This window comes from Haliotis asinina, chromosome 6 (genome assembly GCF_037392515.1).
Source record: "Haliotis asinina isolate JCU_RB_2024 chromosome 6, JCU_Hal_asi_v2, whole genome shotgun sequence".
NCBI lineage: Eukaryota > Metazoa > Mollusca > Gastropoda > Lepetellida > Haliotidae > Haliotis > Haliotis asinina.
Window position 1 is genome coordinate 9,500,238 of NC_090285.1, and position 20,795 is coordinate 9,521,032.

The window sequence follows — 20,795 nt, forward strand, 5'->3', positions numbered from 1 at the left end:
ATCACTCGTTCGTTCAAAACTTGATTATGGTTCCATCGTATATGGTGGAGCCTGCAAAAGCAACCTGAAACTTCTTGATTCTGTCCACCACCAAGGCCTAAGACTTTGTCTTGGGTCCTTCAGAACTTCACCTGTTGACAGTCTCTACGTTGAGGCTGATGAACCATCTCTTGAGCAGCGACGTATAAAGTTAGCTTTACAGTACATTACTAAGTTATACTCAAATCAATCTATCCCTGCATATAACTGTGTTTTCAATCCCCCTCATGAGGATTTATACAACAAAAAGTCTTCTCTTGTCCCGCCTCTAGGACACAGAATTAAACCCTTTCTTTCTGCTGCCGGCATTCAGTTGAAAAACATAGCTCCCTCCCGTCTTATTTCTTCTCCTCCTTGGCAGTTGGTCAGGCCCCAAGTAGACCTGACATTGACCACATTTAAAAAATCAGAAACTAATGAATTCCAGTATAAGCAAGAATATAATCAATTAAAACATAAATGTAGCGATTATAAATCCTTATTTACAGATGGGTCTAAGGATGGTGGCGCAGTAGCTTGTGCCACTGTCATTGGATCCAGAACAGTATCTTCTAGATTACCAGATAATAGTTCTATTTTCACAGCTGAAGCTAACGCCATATTAACAGCTCTTAAATATATTCAAAGATACCCTAAACATAAACAATATATAATCTATTCAGACTCTCTTTCTTGTCTTCAGGCGATTAAAAATTTATCATGTAAACATCCACTTTTAATTGATATTATTGAATTGTATAATAATCTTGCCACTGGCCAATACGACATCGTCTTTTGTTGGTTACCCAGCCACGTAGGTATTTCTGGTAACACAATGGCTGATCTTGTTGCCAAGGCAGCACTCAACAAATCCGTGACACCACTTCTTATCCCATACTCTGATTACAAAGCTAGCATTAGAACCTACATCCGTGATCTGATGCAGAAAAAGTGGGACACCCAAGCAGGTATAAATAAATTACACGAAATAAAAACGTATATTGGTTACACCTACTTGGGCTGTCAGTCCAGATTTGAAGAGGTTATTTTAAGACGATGTCGTATTGGCCATACACGATATACACATGCATACCTATTGAAAGATGAGGATCCTCCGTTTTGTATCCCTTGTGATGAGAGAGTCACGGTCAAGCATATTCTGCTTGACTGTGTTGAATTCTCCATCACAAGGGATAAGTATTATACAGTTAAAACAAACACGGATCTTTTTACCAGCATTAGGTCTCATTTAATTATTGATTTTTTAAAGGAAATTGATTTTTTGGCTGAATTTTGAAAACTTGTTGTGTAAATAGATGTATTTTAATTACTGGAAGTTTGGATTAGTAACTTGAATTGTTGGTGGCTGAACCCTCAAAGGGGGTTGAAGTATTGTAAAATTATTGTCCTCCTGAGAGGGTACGTAAGTCCAAAAGCATTCACAGTAAATTTAAACTTTCCACTGTTCTTAATCGTAGTATATGTGTATTTTTAATTTTTGGCTAGATGTGACTAAATTGCTGACAGCTGAGGGGATGATGTAAATCCAACTAGGGTCCATTCAGGTAGCAAAGGTAGTGTAAGTCCCCATGGCCCCTAGTATGGTGATCTACCTTTAGTTGTTGGCAATCTATAGCCTGATTTTATGTTGTATTGTCCGAATAGTGATATTATTTTTAACATTCCACACTAGTTTTAATCCCAATTGTGATATTCTAGTTGTTTTACTGTCCTTCGTTGACAGGTTTTTATAGTATCCATATATTTCATTTCAGTATTTAACGTTCTCGTCATGATATGGCTGCAATATTGCCGATGTGACGTTAAATATTAACTCACTCACTCACTCACTCACATATACTAAGCAAAATGACCATGTTAAGCCTTGTAGCGCTCTCGCCATGACCATTTGGAAGGTAGAGGGCGCATTTTTCAGACCGAATGGCATTATTTTCCAGGAATATAGGCCACTTTGGGTAACAAATGCTGCTTTGTGGGCTGTTTCTGGATCCATAGGAATCTACCAGAAGCCAGAAGCCAAATCCAGAGGGGAGAAGACTTTAGCTTGTGAGTCTCCAATTGCATCAAGGGCATCTTCCAGGCGAGGTAAAGGGTATGAAGCAGGGGTCGTTATCTTGTTGAGGGCACGATAGTCCACTGCAAAGCGGAACTCACCTGACTTCTTCTTTATAAGCACCACTGGGCTTTGCCACGGGGAATTGGAACGTTCAATCAAACCCAGCTTGAGGAGTTCCTGTGTCTGGCGATCAGTTTCAGCTTTAGCTTCCGGGTTCTTAAGATAGAAGGGTAGATGAACTGGCTTGACTCCAGGGGTGGTTTCAATTTTGTGCTGGTACAGGTTTGTAACAGTAAGTTGAGACTTATCAGATGCAAAGATATCATAATTTGCATGCAATACTTGATAAAGCCTTGCTTTCTGTCTGTTATCAAGATCAGCCTTACCAAGATCAAATGATACTTCTGATTTGGTTTGAGAATGTGGTGGCTTCTCTGTTTCCTTGATAGGTTGAATAGATGCTACCTCAACTGGATGAGCTACAGCAATGACCTTATTCGAGGGTATAGTTATTGGGTCACTACAAGGATTTAACCATGTGTAATGTGTCTTACCTTGGTTTGGGTTGATGACTCATTTGGCACCTGCCAAGTTCATGAATGACAGCTGCGGCACAGGCTCATGGATTAAGGTCTGAGACTTATCTTGGTGACGTTTCAAAGTTACTGGAATAATCATTTGACTATTGGGTGGTATAGTAACTGCAGTTGTTGTACGGATTAAATCAGAACCAACTGTGGTGAGGGGTACTACTATCAGACCATGATGGAAGGAGATAGAATGTGAAGCATAGTCAGTGATTGCTTAATTTACCTGAAGAAAATCTTGTCCTAAAATAATTGAATGCTGTACTGCTTCTAAGACAAGAAATTGATGCTCCATGGCTACGCCACCTATTGATACTGCAATAGTTATTGAACCATGAATGGAATGCTTTTCACCCCCTACTCCTGCAAGATGTGTAAGAGAGCATTTCTGTACCCTGTTTAATGTAATAAGGGAGACAACTGATAAAGATGCACCTGTATCTACTAAAGCATGACACTGACGCATTCCAATTTTGACATAAACAGTATTCATGACCTTTCTGTTGCCTGTGCTCGTTAAGACTAGAGGATCCTTATGAACAGGCGGAAATTCCTATTGTTTCTGTAACCTACACAAGAAAAAAATGGTGATTTACAATAATTTACAATATGTAAATGTCATATTTACAAACATTTACAACGATTGTAAAGGTGATGTTTACAAGGCTTGTAAACTTTTGTAAATTTAGGAAGGATTTTACCACTACTTCTTTCAATTTTGCCATTTCTCAAGAATCCCGATGACTCTGTATACTTACTAATTTATTATTTTTTTTGTTCTGTTAAGAGTTCTTACTGTTGATATGCATAATAGATCTTGCATGTGACATATCTATTCATGAAAACTGAATGGAATAATGGAATGGAATAATGGAAAGGAATAAGCCATAATTTGTATAGTCCATTTGTGCTTTATATCAATGCAACTGCGTCTGGTGCATGAAAACATGAAAGTTGATGTGTACGGCCAGCATTGATCTATATACCAAGTACTTGTGGCTGTTAAAACAGATGTCTTGCCTTTGTTCGAGATCATCATCCCAAGCTCATTCCGGTGATTTTAGGCACCCGTGGCGAGCCACCTCCTCGTGGTGGGTGCTGGGTAACGCCAAGAGCTCGCCAACACCCCCGTTGTGGACCCGGGGTATATTTGGTCCACCAACCCGTTTGCCGTGGGTTGCAGCCCTGTGTCGGTGGAGGAGGGGATCCTGGTGGTTGAGGGCAATAGGAGCCTGCAACTGTGTTCCTATTGCCCAACACACCACTTTGGCCCTAACTTCACCTAGACGGGTGGTAGAACTGGCCCGGTTCTATCAATCGGCTGGTCACGCCATGCCCTGCGCATGGACAACATTATTAATGCACCTATTGCATCTTATTGTGCATTTTTCTGAAACTGACTGTTTTTGTATTTGAACTTATAAACTATCCGTTTGCCTAGAGTCCTATGCCAGAAGGCGGTGGCTCATGGGCCAATCTGGCGATGTTGACCGCTGAATACTCTCTGTTTCTAAATAGTTGTTACGGGTAGAACCAGCCTGGCAATCGTTTTAGTAAACAAGTATTGCTATTCAAGTCATATTTGCTGGAGTATAGCAACCCTGTATCCCTGGTGTTTGCATGCTGGAAATCCGATGCAGTTAGACACCGTCCCTGTTGACACTCCATGGTGGGTGGGGAGCAGGGTTGTTGAATTTATATATATGTCACCATGGCTCATAATCACACTGGTTCAAAACGCAGGCATCTAGAATCAATTTCTTCTGACGAGAGTATTACAGATTTTGATTCCTGGGCTCGATTCATCGTGATAGAAGCTGAAGACCACTTACCAATTAAACTGAACCCCTTTGCCATTTCTAAGGCTATTCATGGACATTGTGGCGAGGTGAAGAATGTCACCCGGCTGCGCTCCGGCTCTTTACTGGTAGAATGTGTGGAAACAACAATCCCTCAATCTGTTATCCATCACTACATTTGCCAATATTCCGGTGATTGTTTCTGAACACAGGACACTCAACTCCTGCCGAGGCATAGTACGTGACCGGACCCGTTCCTTGTCTGGTATGTCGGAGCAGGAAATAACTGATGAATTAAAACAACAAGGAGTGTCTTCTGTTAAACGTTTTACTCGGAGGAAGGAAGATTCAACAATAGAACCAACAAATACGTACTTGTTTACGTTTGCCAGATCTTCATTACCACGCTCTATCAAAGCTGGTTATGTCAACATCGGAGTGGAGGTGTATGTCCCCACTCCACTCCGATGCTTTAAATGTCAGAAGTTTGGCCACGGATCAAAGACTTGTACTCGCTCCGTAGCTTGTCAACGCTGTGGCGATAATCATGATTACACCGACTGTCAACAAGCACTGCACTGTACAAATTGTGGTGGCCAACATATGGCCTCATCCAAATCCTGCCCTGTTTGGCAAACCGAATCAAAAATCTTAAAACTAAAATGTGAGAACAACATTACTTTTGGAGAAGCCAGGAAGCTATTGACTTCTCAACTAGGCTCTCAATCCACATCTCAGTCCACACTCACATATGCTAATGCTGTTTCTCAGGCGGCTCCAACTTCGTCTGTTTCATGTCAGACGGACTTCACTTGGATCAATTCGGAACAACCTGTTGTAATACCACCTGTCATCATGGTTGATAGCCAAACATCGACTTCATCTTCTACTGCTCAGGCTGAAAGTCAGACGCAACCAGTCGTGGAACACCCATCCAGTGGAAAAAGCACAAAAAGTAATAGAAAAAAGTTAAATAGAAACCAATCTCCCAGGAATCCCGTTTCATCCGAGGTACCTGTCCACAACACCTACAGTGCTATGGACATGGATGTAACTCCATTATCACAGAGTTCTGTGAGGAGTTCTGCGTCATCACGCTCACGTGAGAGATCACCCATCGAACCTCCATGAGTCATTCATCTAATATAGTCCAATGGAATTGCAGAGGACTTAGAAAGAATTTTAATGAGATACAGTTGTTAGTCCAGGATTTTAAACCTTCGGCCTTCTGTCTACAAGAGACCTATCTTAAGCATACCGATTCATTTGATTTAAGGCAGTACATGAGTTACCATTCATTTTCTCCTCCAGGAGATAAAGCGACTGGAGGTTCTAGTATATTAGTAAGACAGAATATCACCCATAGTGCTGTTCATCTAAATACTAATCTTCAAGCCGTTGCTATTCGACTGACTTTGCATATTACACTTACACTGTGCTCTTTATACATTCCACCATCATCTTCTCTAAGACAATCTGATCTTCAGACGCTGTATGATCAGCTACCGAAGCCTTGTATCATCATGGGCGATTTAAACGGGCACAACCCTCTATGGGGCAGTACAAGTGCAAACAATAAAGGCAAGGTCATTGAAGATTTTATTTCTGATAATAATTTATGTGTGTTTAATGATGAATCCAGCACCTATTTACACCCTGCCACTGGAACCTATTCTTCACTTGATCTGTCCCTCACAGATGCGAATGTTTACACCGAATTTGAATGGTCTGTACATGATGACCTTTGTGGAAGCGATCACTTCCCTACTCTCCTGGAATCTATAACACCAGATGACAATCCACCTTCATCGCGGTGGAATTTCGCTAAGGCAAATTGGCCTGTGTATGAACAATTATGCGTTGAAAAATTAACACCTGATCACTTCAGTAATGTACCAGATCCCATCCTGATGTTCTCAACACAACTGAATGAAATTGCTGATGAAACCATTCCTAAGTCCTCTGCAACTCCTCATATTCGTAAACCATGGTTTACTGACGAGTGCAAACAGGCAAGAAAACGTAGGAAGAAAGCAGAAAAATATTTTCGCAGACATCCTACTGTTCATAACTTCAACAATGTTAAAATCACTAGTGCGAAGGCAAGACGCACGTATAAGCAAAACAAGCGCCAATCTTGGAGGAGCTATGTTTCAAAAATTAATTCACGTACACCTATGTCTAAGGTGTGGAACATGGTTCAGCGAATAAAAGGCAAAGGTTCAAAATCCGCTGTTCACCATCTTAAAGATGGTGACAAATTAGTCACTAACAAAGCGGACATTGCAAATAAAATTGGCGAAACTCTTGCAAAAAATTCCTCTTCGGCAAATTATGTCCCTGAATTTCAGAGTTACCAAAAACAACAGGAAAAGACAAAAGTTAATTTCAATTCCACTAATGGTGAGGACTATGATGAAGTGTTTTCGTTACATGAGCTACATACTGCTCTTGATCAAGCCCGTGACACTGCAGCGGGTGATGACAATATTCATTACCAACTATTAAAACACTTACCTGAACCATGTCTGGTCACACTTTTAGATATATTTGACAAAATATGGATGTCTGGAATTTTTCCTCCTTCGTGGCGTAATGCCATTGTTGTGCCAATACCAAAACCTGGCCGGGATCACACGGATCCATCAAATTACAGACCGATATCTTTAACCAGCTGCGTCTGTAAAACCATGGAGCGAATGGTAAATAACAGATTAATTTGGTATCTGGAAACCAATAACCTCATTACCAATATTCAATGTGGTTTTCGGAAGAATCGAAGTACTATTGATCATTTAGTGCGTTTAGAATCCTTCGTCAAAAATGCTTTTATCACCAAACAACACGCAGTATCTATATTTTTTGATCTTGAGAAAGCCTACTATACTACGTGGAAGCATGGCATTTTACAGGATTTACATGATTTTGGTTTGAGAGGTCGTTTGCCTCTCTTTGTATCTCAATTTTTAACCGACAGGCAATTTCAAGTCCGCGTAGGTTCAACCCTGTCTGCTCATTATAATCAGGATCAGGGTGTTCCACAAGGCAGTATTTTGTCGGTCACTCTATTTAGTATTAAAATAAATAGTCTTTCAAAGGTTTTAAGTGATTCAATTGACGGATCATTATTTGTGGATGATTTTAATATTTCTTGCCGTGGTAAAAATATGCGAACTATTGAGAGACAGTTACAATTGTGTCTAAACAAAATTCATAAATGGTGTCTGGAAAACGGGTTCAAATTTTCTAAAACTAAAACTAATTGTATCCATTTTTGTAGGAAATACAAACCCCATAAAGACCCCGAATTATCATTAAATGGCACACCCATCAAAGTTGTGAAGGAGGCTAAATTTCTTGGTCTCATCTTTGACTCACATCTGACCTTTCTGCCTCATATTAAGTACCTCAAAGCCAAATGCCTGAAGGCGCTCGATTTGTTAAAAGTTGTTTCTAATTCAAAGTGGGGAGGAGACCAAAGTACCCTCCTTCACTTATATAGATCTCTGGTTCGATCAAAACTTGATTACGGTTCCATTGTGTATGGTGGAGCCTGCAAAAGCAACCTAAAGCTATTAGATTCTGTACATCACCAAGGTCTGAGGCTATGTATTGGATCTTTCAGAACATCTCCCATTGACAGTCTTTACGTTGAGGCCGATGAGCCGTCTTTGAAACTTCGCCGTATCAAATTGTCTTTACAATATATTACAAAGTTATATTCAAATGAATCCAATCCTGCTCACAACTGCGTTTTTAATCCTCTGTATGAGGATTTGCATAATACTAAAACTTCACTTGTTCCTCCTCTTGGGATAAGAATCCAACAATACATTTCTGCTGCTGGGATTGAGATGGAGAATATATCTCATTCCCGTCTTCTTTCTTCTCCTCCCTGGCAATTAGTGAGGCCGCAAGTTGACCTAACACTGACAAAGTTTAAAAAATCAGAAACAAATGAATTACAATATAAACAAGAATATCATCAATTACAAAGTAACTATAACACATACAAATCTTTATTTACAGATGGATCCAAGGATGGTGGCGCTGTGGCTTGTGCCACTGTCATTGGATCCAGAACAATATCTTTCAGATTACCAGGTAACATTTCTATTTACACAGCAGAAGCAAACGCTATATTAACGGCTCTTAAATATATTGAAAAACATCCTACACATAAACAGTATATTATCTATTCCGACTCTCTTTCTTGCCTTCAGGCAATTAAGAACCTGTCATGTAAACATCCACTTTTAATAGAAATAATTGAATTGAATAATAATCTTGCAACTGGCCAATACGACATCGTCTTCTGTTGGTTGCCAAGCCATGTAGGCATTTCTGGCAACGCAATGGCTGATCTTGCTGCCAGGGCAGCACTCAACAAATCTGTGACTCCACTTCTTATTCCATACTCTGATTATAAAGCTACAATTCGATCCTATATTCGTGATCTGATGCAAAAGAAGTGGGACACCCAGGTGGGTATAAATAAATTACATGCAATAAAGCCTTATATTGGTTATACCCACTTGGGTTGTCAGTCCAGATTTGAGGAGGTCATTTTACGGCGATGTCGTATTGGCCATACGAGATATACTCATGAATATCTTTTGAAAGGTGAGGATCCTCCGTTCTGCATCCCTTGTGATGAAAGAATCACAGTCAAGCATATCTTGCTTAACTGTGTTGAGTATTCCATCACAAGGGATCAGTATTTTAATTCACAAACTATGAAGGATCTTTTTAACAATAACAGTGGTCATTTAATTATTGCTTTTTTAAAAGAATTAGATTTGTTAAATGAATTGTAAAACACGTCACAATTTAATTCTGGACTCACAATAGTCCAGAAACTCTCAGCACTGTGGCCACTCTCTCACAAGGGATTTCGCAAAATTAAACAGGCAGCTGTTATGTATGTGTGCTAAGGATGAAAAAATGAAAAAAAATTTTTCGAAAACTCAAAATTTAAACTCGCTCGCCCATGGGCACGCCCATGGGCGAACAGTGGCCAATGGGTAGGCCCATGGGCAGGCCCATGGGCGAAAGTGTTTCATTTCATCCAGAATGAATGTTTTGGAGGTTGTAAATGAATGAAAAAATGTTAATGAGTATCATGACACAAATTTCAGCTTGTTGTGACTTGACTCTGCTAACTGACAGCGATTTTGAAAAATCTCGCCCATGGGTGAAAAACATATTGGCCCATGGACGAGAATAATTAATTTCATTGAATCTACATGTTTTTTTTCCAGGCTGTGCAGTTTTTCAATAAATGAACGTGTATTTATTATTGTCTTGACACGAGATTAAGCTTATTTTGACTTAATTCGGCTAATTAAGAGTGATTTTTCAAAAAGACTCGCCCATGGGCGAAAACCATTTGGCCTATGGGTGAGAATATTTACTTTTACTCAAAATACACCTTTTCCCATGTTTTGGAGGTTGTGAATGGATGAAAGTATGTTCATAAGTATCATGTCACAAAATTCAACTCATTTTGAATTAATTCCGTTAATTTAGAGCTATTTAACAAAATCTCAGCCATGGGTGAAAAACATTTTGGCCCATGGGCGAGAATATTTCCTTTTACCCCAAACACATCTTTTCCAATATTTGGAGGATGTAAATGAATAAAAGTACATTTATGAGTATCATGACAGAAATTTCAACTCACTTTGACTTAATTCCTCTAAATGAGAGCAATTTTGAAAACTCTCGCCCATGGGAGAAAGACATTTTGGCCCATGGGCGAGAATATTTGCCTTCACTCAAAATACATCTTTCCTAATGTTTTGGAGGATGTAAATGTATGAAAGTGCCGTTGTGAGTATCATGACACAAAATTCAACTGATTTTGACTTAATTTTGCGACTTTAGGAAGATATTTTTAAAATATGCCAGAATATCACTTTTACTCAAAATACATCTTTTCCCGTGTTTTGGATTTTGTAAATGAATGAGGATATATTTGTAAGTATCATGGCACAAAATTCAACTCATTTTGACTTAATTCTGCTAATTTGTAACAAGTATAGGATCTGGATTTCCACTTAAATTTTCATAGTTTTTTTTTTATTGTCTTGGGGGTTGTAAATTTATGAATGAAAGTGTGTTTATAAGTATCACGACAAAAAAAATGAAATCATTCCGGTCTTAATTCGACTAATCTCTCTCGTGGACGAAAATATTTTCGTTTGCTCGTTTTCTTTATTTTGCAAACATATGGTTTAAAAATAGATGAAATTCTAATGACAATTCAGTTTAATTTCGTGAGTTTAGTTTTATGTCGCACTCAGCAATATCCCAGCAATATGGCGGCGGCAATCCAGTGATCAACAGTGTGAGCATCTACCTGCACAATTGGGAACTGATGACATGTGTCAGCAAAAGTCAGCGAGCCTGACCACCCGATCCCGTTAGTCACCTCTTACGACAGGCATAGTCGCCTTTTATGGCAAGCATGGGTTGTTGAGGCCCTCTTCTACTCCAGATCTTCACGGGTCCCGAACACAGAGCTTTACTTCCAGCAACATATACAATACACTTAGAATACTAAGCCTTGAGATTCTTTTGAATTTAGGTATTCTATAAATATACCAAAATTCAACCTATATCTATGAAGCTGAAGTTATTTGTGAAAGCCCTAATCAAGAGTGACCAAACTCCAGTGACTATGCTGGGACACATTAATAAACGGTGTTGTGAGATCTTTAAACTGTATTGAAATATGTCTTGTCAATTCCACTGACATTCGCCAAATGTATCTACCTAGTAGTTTTAAGTGTACCTACCTTGGTAGGTCACTCGCTTGTTTTCTTTACCATTTGTACTAATTAGTATGCGCCTCCTCATGCTCCAATGCACAAAGTGACCTGATTCGTCTCCATCGCAACTTAGGCTGCGTTTAACAGTACTTCAGCCAGTTTACTGTATCAGTCGAAATCTTACAATGAATGAATGAATGAATGAATGAATGAATGAATGAAGAGCAAGAAGTATATGTGAATGAATGAGAAAGATATAATAAAAGAAAGAAGTACATATGTGAATGAATGAAAGAATAAATGATACATCACGGCCATCCCTTCCAAAACATGCTAAAGAACGCAAAACTATCGTTAGATCACATGTGTTAACATCAGCTTGTTATTGTCTCCCTGGTCAGGCGTAACAATTGTCAGACAGGTTAAAACAACAAACTATCTGGTTGACTGCACAGCTACCTGTTGACGTAGTATACCCACAACACCTACTTTTCCTGCGTAACCTTCATCTACATCACCACCCTTAATATATTGAGCAGAGAGCACAGAAGGCCCTATAGCTGTAACCAATGAACCGTGGCGTCTCTCTGCTCCCAAGTTCCCAAGTGGGGGTGTCCTTTTCTACCTATTCCATTGATCTTTAAAACATCTAACACGCTCAACGCATGCATTTTTTTACTCAAATGTGATGTTATACATATCATAAGAGTATTTTTTATGTGTTAGTCAGTTGATAAATTATTATTTCATGATACATATATGTACAATATTCTGCTTCGATTCTGTAACTACCCACATTATGACATTGAGACCATTCTGATTTATCTAGTAAAATACGATTGTATAGTTTTGAGTTTGAATCTTGGCATATTTTACCGGTTTGCCACTTTTGCACTCTACCTATTTAAAGGGGGCGTGCATATTTTGGTGGTTTTTAGTATTCCATCTATTCATTTGGATTTATTAATTTATTTGTTTTTGTTTTGTTTTTTACAGCTAGTGGGCCTGTTAGTCTGCTTTGATAACTGTAAATTTATTCTGACGTTTGACGAGCGGAACATGAAGTGTTGTTATCATGTATGTTATGTAATTATATTATTGGTATGGAGCGGCATTGATATGTATGTTTATGCTTGACAATCCAGTCCCGATTACTTGAGGAGATTAGTTTAAACTATACATTAACGTATCCATACTATTAATGTGTAATCATTATATCGGGCTATGAGGAATACGTAATGTCATCAAGATTGACTTTGCGTTTACTTTTCTATTTTTTAAATAAATTTTCACTATTTTTGCTACACAGATTTACTTTGGCTTCCGTGATTGTTGTCTCTAAGTATTTTAGAAATTATGTTGTTGAGACAACTGGAACAGTTGATCTGCAGTCTTTCAAAATTCATTTTCACGAGATATATTCTCCCTTTTTACCAGTTCTCAGAATGAACATATAGCTGTTTACACAAAGGTATCTTCCCGTAAAATAAGTAGGACGAAACGTGAAGCATAGCAGCGCATTTGCCATAACTGAAGTTGTTAAAATGATCCTGAAAACTGTCATTTTCAACATTCACCTTGCAAGCAATTTTACCAAGAAACTAAATAACTCATTACTACTGGAAGGAGTGAACTGAAAGCCCATTTTAACTGAAGTCACTGATTGAACTCGCTAACATCGATTCACTTACATTCTGGTACACGTGTCTTATTTCGTTTCCTGAGGACACACATTTTACTTTTTTATAGAAAAGCCGTGTCTAATCCCATAAATCAACACCGTTGTCACTACACCAAACGATTTTGACCTCGACCTAAAACAAGGGTTTAACTTACAGGACTACCTGTAAGATATTCCTTTCTTGATAACGAGTTTAACAGCTACGCCGAAATGCTGCTTACCTTATAAGAAGTTGTATATCCATAGAACTTTCGTATTTTTTTCCAAATGATCATGTCCTGAACAGATATTACTTTGTCAGAGACTTCATGAGTGATTTTCAAGTTCTAATCCACACACTGATTTCCACTTTTTCATCATTTTGACTTTTATCTCAGTTTGTTGAGTATCTCAGCATAACTCGCAAAGACAATGGAAACTGAGCGGAACGATGACGCTTTCTGTTTCTTCCGCGTTCACTTACGTAATTTCCGCAAAGCGCCTACGACAATTTGCACCGAAAAAGTCATGTCTCGTCCGCTGGTCTTGTTTATTGGAGTATAACAGCTGCCGCTTTCATGTGTATTTTACTTGTCATTTACAAAATTCATCCATGGATCACATTAGGTCATTAGGAGACACCAGCTTTGAAATGAACATGTGTTCGTGAGTGTATATGGATGAAAAAGACTGATTGCGCAAGACGCGCAGCCAAATATCTCACATTCAAAGGAAATCTCGAATTGATTGTTCTATAAGGCGTCGAGCTGACCGGTTGGTTTTGGTGTTGTGTATAAACCTCCTTTGCAAGAACTTTGTCAAGCATACCTGCTTTGTCCTTTTGCAAGACCTGCACATATTAGTCTTTGAAAGACATTGACATTTATGTGCAGGTGCTCTGGAAAACCTTGTCCGGCACGATATTCCTTCCAATTTAGTTATTGTGTGCATGCTGCATTTCAATTTTGGAAATGTGCTTAAAACATATTTTGATTCTCAAAAAATGTGGTTCGTTTAGCAAGCAAAATATTGCTTTGATTAACACTTCACCAGTACTATACAATATTACAGAATACACAAAACCGGATACACAAAAACGACAAATTATAGCATTGTGATTAGGGGTATATGGGGTTATAGGAGTCCCTTTTTATTCACCGAGACAAGTCCTACACGCCCTGGTGGGGTGTGGATTCGGGGAGGGGATAGCGGAGGAGATGACCAAGACACACGTACTCCATACGCTATCATGGTCTTCCTTACTGCTTGAAGATCGACCTTTTCTCACTGTGGTCTATGATGACTTCGGTGAACGGAAAAGAACTTATTCACTGTGAAAACCAGAAAATAGTTGATCCGTCCACGATTTTATCATAAAACACAAAGCTTGATTTTTTAAATTTTTTAACAGGAAACTAATTAACTTGTCAAAAACCTTCTCACAAATGTTCAGTGTTTCTACAAAGAGCTAGTCAGACACAACAAACCATAATTCTATTTTTCATGTTTACTTATATGAAAGATGTATTTGATGTAATGATATGTATGCATATGTTATTATATGATAGTTCATATGGATGACGACACATGCTTCATTTATATTTTGTATTAAATGCTGTATGGGTGAGGTACTGTAAAGCTTGTTCACCAGTCCCTATCAGAGTTACAAAACATACAAAAATACAACATGGAGATGTGTGGAGAAAATAGAGACATATGGAGAACAGCAATGTCATAACTGAACAGAAATCATTCCCTCTATTGGTGAAGGCCGTGTGGGATTAGTTAAACAAAGAAATCTAGTCGACCATGCCTCCTAATCCTCTTACTCCTTAAACAAACGACTTGCCTGGGCTGTCTAAAATTGAATTGAAATTTTTGTAAATTCGAGGTCTCGGGTAATACGTAAGGAGGTAATCAGGTGTCAACACTATGGCGTTCGACGCTCCGGACATGAAGGAAAACCAAATACGTTATAAAGTACAGTAATGTGGTCACTATGAGCGAGGCAGACAGTCTGATGAGCACAGCTCATTACGGAAATCTCTTGTCTTTGGAGCTGCTCGTTGAGACGCTGAAGCCTTCTGTCAAGTTCTTCTTTATTCTTTATTGTGGCCACTGTCTCACAATATGCAGTTTACATTGCTCACAGACCCTCGATTCACGATGACGCCAACTTTCTCGACTACTGTTCGTGCGACGACTATCATTCAGGAATTGGTTCCGCAGCTCATTCTTTCACCGAAGTCTGTGTGTATGTGTTTTAGCTCGTTAATTAGCGTAGAGACGAGTCTTCTGCTATTCACGGGCATTCTCGGGCACAAGTTCTCCAAGGTAGTCGACGCTCCGGGTGTCATTAGAACAGTGTTGAGCACTGTCACACTCCACTGCTTTTCGACAGTCCTGTTGTGTATTTGATAAAACAATCGACAATCCGGGTGTGAACCAAAAGAGGATACCACCATTCTCATCGGTGGATGAAATGGGATGAAGAAACCCGCATACTCTTCATCACATTGCTACACCGTATTTACCAAAACGAATGTTTAAATATCACTTTATGTAAAAAGAGCATCAAAACAAGCTGAAACCATGTATTATATTTAAGAATGAAGATTATTATGGATATCAACTTCTTTATGAGAGAACACAACGTTTCGGAGTTAATGCTTACTCCTTCATCAGGTGTTGTGTTCTGTCATAAAGAAGTTGATATCCATAATAATCTTCATTCTTATGTATTTTCACTTCTAAATGACATTCAAAGACTTCATGTATTATATTAACATGGTACTAACTATAGTCGATTCGAACCACTGCTTTACAGTTCACTGACTGGATGCAGGCTTTTCCCACGTGGCGGGGTAAAAATTATCTATTCTCCCTCGCAAGGCCACGTGAACCAATCAGAAATGGACATTCTTAAATGAGGTAGGAGAAATGTGCCTTGTACGTTCTTATGAACCTTGATCTTTCAGGTACATTTCATCACTTGTGTACAAATAATGGTCTAGCATAATGTTTCAAACACTTTAATACGTATTGATGCAGGGGCTCCATATATGTTCTTGTTTACGTCCCGCTCGTCAAACGTCAGAATAAATTTACAGGTATCAAAGCAGACTCACTCGCTGGGCCACTTGCAATAAAAAACCCAAACAAAGCAAAAACAGGTAAATCAGTTAATTTAAACAAATAGATGGAATACTAAAAACAACCTAAATATTAGTATGCACGCCCCATTAAAAAAGATAGAGCGCTAAAGTGGCAAGATTCAAACTCAAAACTCTTCAATCGTATTTTACTAGATAAATCAAAATGGTCTCAATGTCATAATGTGGGTAGTTACAGAATCAAAGCAAAATATTTTACATGTTTATGTACGATTTATTTAGCAAAGCCAGAAAAATCCCCGACAAACACGGCCGCTTCTCCTCAATACGTGGGTTTGTGAGAGTGAGGGTACTCCCTGCAAGGCTCACTCCCATTAGTTAACAAGGCGTCCTCCCATTTTATGTATTTTTTACTCGATAGGTACGGAAAATTAATCAGGCGATGTGGGTATGTCATGACTGGTTGATTTCTCAGGATTAGGTGAATTGGGTATGGCAGAGTCGATATACTATGATCATAGGGGATTTAGCAACCATGTTGGAGTGAAGGAATGACAAAACTCTGTGATAGATTAATGAGTGTCTTTTTTAAGCATTATGAAAATGGGAATGGTAAATTAACACAAAATGCCCTAGACCTGTCCAGCGTGTCATACATATATATATATATATATCATAGAATAATAATTTATCAACTGAATAATACATAAAAATACTCTTATGATTATGTATAACATCACATTTTAATAAAAAGATGCATGCGTTGAGCGTGTTAGATGTTTTAAGATTAATGGAAGAGGTAGAGAAGGACACCCCCACTTGGGAACTTGGGAGCAGAGAGACGCCACGGTTCAGTGGTTACAGCTGTAGGGCCTTCCTTGCTCTCTGCTCAATATATTAAGGGTGGTGATGTAGATGAAGGTTACGCAGGAAAAGTAGGTGTTGTGGGTATACTACGTCAACAGGCAGCTGTGCAGTCAACCAGATAGTTTGTTGTTTTAACCTGTCTGACAATTGTTACGCCTGACCAGGGAGACAATAACAAGCTGATGTTAACACATGTGATCTAACGATAGTTTTGCGTTCTTTAGCATGTTTTGGAAGGGATGGCCGTGTATCATTTATTCTTTCATTCATTCACATATGCACTTCTTTCTTTTATCATTTCTTTCATTCATTCAGATATACTTCTTGCTATTCATTCATTCATTCATTCATTGTAAGATTTCGACTGATACAATAAACTGGCTGAAGTACTGTTAAACGCAGCCTAAGTTGCGATGGAGACGAATCAGGTCACTGTGTGCATTGGAGCATGAGGAGGCGCATACTAATTAGTACAAATGGTAAAGGAAACAAGCGAGTGACCTACCCCTGTTGTAGATAATTTCTGGTCTGACAAATAGGAGAATACCCCATAAAACCTCGGACGAGGAAAAACCGGCACGGGCAAACGGGAATTACTAAAAATGGAGACCACACTATTAAAACGAAACATGCTAAACTGGGTAGGTACACTTAAAACTACTAGGTAGGTACATTTGGTGAATGTCAGCGGAATTGGCAAGACATGTTTCAATACAGGTTAAAGATCTCACAGCACCATTTATTATTGTGTCCCAGCATAGTCACTGGAGTTTGGTCACTCTTGATTAGGGCTTTCACAAATAACTTCAACTTCATAGATATAGGTTGAATTTTGGTATATTTATAGAATACCTAAATTCAAAAGAATCTCAAGGCTTAGTATTCTAAGTGTATTGTATATGTTGCTGGAAGTAAAGCTCTGTGTTCGGGACCCGTGAAGATTTGGAGTAGAAGAGGGCCTCAACAACCCATGCTTGCCATAAAAGGCGACTATGCTTGTCGTAAGAGGTGACTAACGGGATCGGGTGGTCAGGCTCGCTGACTTGGTTGACACATGTCATCAGTTCCCAATTGTGCAGGTCGATGCTCATGCTGTTGATCACTGGATTGTCTGATCCAAACTCGATTATCTACAAACTGCCGCCATATTGCTGGGATATTACTGAGTGCAACATAAAACTAAACTCACGAAATTAAACTGAATTGTCATTAGAATTTCATCTATTTTTAAACCATATGTTTGCAAAATAAAGAAAACGAGCAAACGAAAATATTTTCGTCCACGAGAGAGATTAGTCGAATTAAGACCGGAATGATTTCATTTTTTTTTTGTCGTGATACTTATAAACACACTTTCATTCATATATTTACAACCTCCAAGACAATAAAAAAAGCTATGAAAATTTAAGTGGAAGTCCAGATTCTTGTACTTGTTACAAATTAGCAGAATTAAGACAAAATGAGTTGGATTTTGTGCCATGATACATATAAATATATCCTCATTCATTTACAAAATCCAAAACACGGGAAAAGATGTATTTTGAGTAAAAGTGATTATTCTGGCATATTTTTAAAAATCTTCCTGAATTCGCAAAATTAAGTCAAAATCAGTTGAATTTTGTGTCATGATACTCATAATGGCACTTTCATACATTTACATCCTCCAAAACATTAGGAAAGATGTATTTGGAGTGAAAAGGAAAGATTTTCGCTCATGGGCCCAATGTTTTTCGCCCATGGGCGAGATGTTTTTGAAAATCGGTCTCAATAAGCAGAATTAAGTCAAAATGAGTTGGATTTTGTGCCATGATACTCATATATATATCCTCATTCATTTACACCTCCAAACCACAGGAAAAGATGTATTTTGAGTGAAGGCAAATATTCTCGTCCATGGGCCAAAATGTCTTTCTCCCATGGGCGAGAGTTTTCAAAATTGCTCTCATTTAGAGGAATTAAGTCAAAGTGAGTTGAAATTTCTGTCATGATACTCATAAATGTACTTTTATTCATTTACATCCTCCAAATATTGGAAAAGATGTGTTTGGGGTAAAAGGAAATATTCTCGCCCATGGGCCAAAATGTTTTTCACCCATGGCTGAGATTTTGTTAAATAGCTCTAAATTAACGGAATTAATTCAAAATGAGTTGAATTTTGTGACATGATACTTATGAACATACTTTCATCCATTCACAACCTCCAAAACATGGGAAAAGGTGTATTTTGAGTAAAAGTAAATATTCTCACCCATAGGCCAAATGGTTTTCGCCCATGGGCGAGTCTTTTTGAAAAATCACTCTTAATTAGCCGAATTAAGTCAAAATAAGCTTAATTTCGTGTCAAGACAATAATAAATACACGTTCATTTATTGAAAAACTGCACAGCCTGGAAAAAAAACAACATGTAGTTTCAATGAAATTAATTATTCTCGTCCATGGGCCAATATGTTTTTCACCCATGGGCGAGATTTTTCAAAATCGCTGTCAGTTAGCAGAGTCAAGTCACAACAAGCTGAAATTTGTGTCATGATACTCATTAACATTTTTTCATTCATTTACAACCTCCAAAACATTCATTCTGGATGAAATGAAACACTTTCGCCCATGGGCCTGCCCATGGGCCTACCCATTGGCCACTGTTCGCCCATGGGCGTGCCCATGGGCGAACGAGTTTAAATTTTGAGTTTTCGAAAAAAATTTTTTTCATTTTTTCATCCTTAGCACACATACATAACAGCTGCCTGTTTAATTTTGCGAAATCGCTTGTGCGAGAGTGGCCACAGTGCTGAGAGTTTCTGGACTTTTGTGAGTCCAGAATTAAATTGTGACGTGTTAAATATATAAATATTTTACAATTGGAAGATTAAATTTGTAACTCAAATCGCTAGTGGCTGTACCCTCAAAGGGGGTTGAAGTACCGTAAAACAATTGTCCCCTTGAGAGGGTACATTAGTCCTCAAACATTTGGAGTAAATTTCAGTTTTCCAGCTTTTTAATCGTAGAATAAGTGTGTTTTTACTTTATGGCTAGATTTGTCTCAATTGCTAACATCTGAAGGGATGATGTAAACCCAACTAGGGTCCTTGCAGGAAGCAAATGTACTGTAAGTCCCCATGTTCCTTAGTATGGTGATCTACCTTCAGTTGTTAGCAACCTATAGCTCATTTTTATATTGTACTGTCCTGTATAGATGCATTGTTTTAGGTCTATTCACTAGTTTTAGATTCTACTCTGTGATATTCTAGTTAGTTTTACTGTCCTTCGTTGACAGGGTTTTACAATGTATGTGCTATTAATGTATTTGTAGTATTATAATTACTTGTTCTCTTCACGATATGGCTGTAATATTGCCGATGTGACGTTAAATCTTAACTCACTCACTCACTGTATAGATACATTGTTTTAGGTATAGTTACTAGTTTTATATTCTCATCTGTGATATTCTAGTTGTTTTACTGTCTCTTGTTGACAGGTTTTATAATAGATATATATATTTCATTTCAGTATTAAATGTTCTCGTCACGATATGGCTGAGATATTGCCGATGTGACGATAAATATTAACTCACTCACTCACTCCGGTGATTTTACCACTCTACTCCGTGGGAACTATATGCATTCTCTAAATAACACCTGTCACTAGACCTTTTATGTTGATGCTCATTAACGGTGTTATGCAATTGGCGTATTCAAGAAATCTCATAAACATGTCAATAGATAATTGGTTGTGATGTCAGTACGTGTGGATTGAGCAAATACTCAAATGAATTAATACAAATCATTGTGTAACAAGATTTATATAATCATTTACAAGAAGTATGTTACAGAATATTTAAATGGTGCGTGCCGGTCTATCATTTGCTTGTTTATGTTCGACGTACATAATTTTTTAATTTATCAT